Source organism: Panthera uncia, chromosome X (genome assembly GCF_023721935.1).
Source record: "Panthera uncia isolate 11264 chromosome X, Puncia_PCG_1.0, whole genome shotgun sequence".
Taxonomy (NCBI): Eukaryota; Metazoa; Chordata; class Mammalia; order Carnivora; family Felidae; genus Panthera; species Panthera uncia.
Window position 1 is genome coordinate 28646882 of NC_064817.1, and position 3149 is coordinate 28650030.

General features: G+C 44.6%; 1 pseudogene; it reads left to right on the forward strand.

Moving 5' to 3' along the window:
- Positions 1 to 301: 301 nt before the first annotated feature.
- On the forward strand, positions 302 to 1030 carry LOC125931593 (ferritin heavy chain-like; annotated as a pseudogene).
- The last annotated feature ends 2119 nt before the right edge of the window (positions 1031 to 3149 follow it).

Below are 3149 nucleotides of genomic sequence, written 5' to 3' on the forward strand. Positions count from 1 at the left end.
AAATATTACAGAGACCACACACTCAGCACAGAGTCACCCTGTCACTCAGGTTACTTAGAACCTAGAACAGCACTCGCGCTCCACCTACCCTGCCCTTGCCTCTAGGCCCTCCACAGTCCTGGGCCCCTTTCCCTCTGACCCCAATGATCTGTGAACGGATCCTCACCTGTCATCCAACTCCTGGGTAATGTGATGGACCCTCCAGTTCCAGCCCAGAGCTCCAGAGCCGCCAGCCCAGGAACTCACCCGCCTCTGGCCTTCCTCTTCACCCACTCTGAAAAGGCACCAGGGACCCGCCGCCACCGCCTTCGGCCTCACCTCCCTCGTTTCTGAGCCACCTTCGCCTTCGCCTTGGTGCCAGCGCCGCCAGCCATGGCCACCGCGCCGTCCTCTCAAGTGCGCCAGAACTACCACCCCGAATGCGAGGCCGCCATCAACAGCCAGATCAACCTGGAGCTCTACGCCTCCTACGTGTACCTGTCGATGGCCTTCTATTTCGACCGCGCCGACGTGGCCCTGGAGAATTTCTCCAAGTTCTTCCAGCGCCAGTCCCACGAGGAGAGCCAGCATGCCGAGAAGCTGATGCAGCTGCAGAACCAGCGTGGGGGCCGCATCCGCCTCCGCGACATCGTGAAGCCTGACCGCGACAACTGGGAGAACGGCCTCAACGCCATGGAGTGCGCCTTTCACCTGGAGAAGAGCGTGAACCAGAGCCTGCTCGACCTGCACCAGCTGGCCACCGACAAGAACGACGCCCATCTGTGCAGCTTCCTGGAGACCAACTACCTCCACGAGCCACGAGCAAGTCAAGGTCATCAGAGTTGGGGGGCTACATCACCAGCCTGCGCAAGATGGGGGCCCCGGAAGATGGCTTGGCAAAGTACCTCTTTGACAAGCTCACCCTGGGCAACAGCGACAAGAACTGAGTTGGGACTGCCTTCCCATAGCCACAGGGTGCATGGTGACTTCCCCTGGTCACCATGCCGGGCATGCATTTTGCAGTATTGCTTTTGCAAAACGTCCCAGTTTTTTTTTCTTCCAGTTTTCCATAAATAAAATTATTTGGTTTCAATCACGTTATTTGGTTTCTGAATAAATGAAAGTCTCTGGTTGATTTGTGTGCACATCTCTCACCTTTTAAGTTTTAAAATCAGTAACGAGGAGTCCCTTTGCCCACCCAACCCCACCTGTATGCAGCTCAGGATCTCTTAAGATGGAGGGAGAAGGTATTCCATGGGACCCTGGAAAATACAATATTAATCTTACCCTTATAAACGATTTGGGTATATGAGGATGGGGGTTGAATGGGGTGAGTTTGGGCCCTGATGAATGTGGGTATATGTGAATAGTAAAAGTATAGGAACATGGCCTGATGATCGTGACTGCAGTTGCCTCTGGGGAAGAAGTGAAGGGAACGGGATTGGGCAGAGTTTAAAATAGAGAGGGTTTTGGCTTTATCTGAAATGTTTATGTTCATTAAATAATACAAATGCTAATGGTTAAATCTGTATAGCAAGATGGAGATCTCAGAAGTCAGAATGTCAGAGCACTTCTGACAACCTTATCCTGGGCAACAGTGTTAATAGGAAACAAGTCTTAGGCCAGCTTCACCCTACATACTGGTAGTAATTTCCTGTGGTCAATGCTTGCCATACATGTTGCATTACAAAACTACCACTTATGTGTGTTTTCTTTAATTTGTATCATAGGTATATCTGTATATGTGTATGTGTATGTGTATATGTATTCATTCCAGCCAGCAGCAGAGTTCATTGTGAATATCCAGACCAGATTCTGAATGTTTGCTTAGGAAGACACTCTTTGCTGAAAAGCACTGCATTATTGGAAATGATATAGCTGCTTTCTAGACCTTTCCTAAGCCCGGTTGTATTTCTGCCTTTGGGTTTCATGAATCTAATTTTGATTTAGTTTTTGTTATTTGCTATCAGGAAAACTTAAGCCGAGGCACCTGGTGGCTCAGTCAGTTGAGCCCCCAACTCTTGATTTCAGCTCAGGTCAAGACTTCACAGTTGGTAAGATCGAACTTTGTTCTGTCAGTGGGGAGCCTGCTTCTCTCTCTCTCTCTCTCTCTCTCTCTGCCCCACCCCCTGCTCATGCACACTCATGTGCAATCTTTCTCTCTCTCAAAATAATTAAACTTTTTAAAAAAAGAAAGAAAACTGAAGCCAATATATCTTCTTGTTATCACCACACCTTTACCAGGTTCCACTGTAATTATTTCTAGTAGAATATAAAGCTCCTCTAGAGCAGTAAGTGACATTTTCTTCTTTATCCCCAGTATAGAGTCCACTGAAAGGAAAAAGAATGAAAGCATGGAAGGAATAAAATTTTTTAAATTACCTGGATGGAAATACAGAGTAGTTGAAGGGGGCTACCATAGGCATCCCTTCTCACCTGAAAGTATTTCCTTTATAATTTACAGCTTTTAATTCCTTAGACCAGCCTTCCCAAGACATCAGTATCAGCCAGTGCCACAAACTATTGGCACATGTTCAGTGAAAAATGAATTCATAAATATATACATATACACACATGCACATATACACATACACATATATAATGTTTGCATTTGTTGAATTAGCAGGATTTTTTGTTTTATTTTTAAGTTTTTGTTTACTCTGGAAATTCTAAGTTTCTAATGTAAAAAAAATATATACACAATGAATTTATGACAAGGGAATAAAATATTCACCATTTCCCAAATATCTGATCATGGGATCCTTTTTCTATGAAATCTCACAGAACAGTATTCTAAAGAAAATGATTGGAAACAACATCAAAAGATCTCATTGTATGTTGTTCCAGAAGCACATGACTGGCAGCTAAACCTCACTCTCTTTCACTAAAAAATCACCATGAAAAACTGGAATCTTTGCTGTGAAGTTTCTAGCACAGTAAGTTTTAAGGCAGAAGTGTAATATGGAGAGTCCTCACCATGACACTGGATAGATATCACACACCTTCCATTTTGTTTCCTGATGGATAACTCCCAACACTGTATTTTTCCATCATATCCTAATCTCCATTTGTAAAAGAATGACTTCTGGAAATGATAACATTGATAGTTCTCCAGTATTTAAACCCAAGTTGGGCGAAGGTCCAAAGCTGCTAAGTAGCTTATATTATTC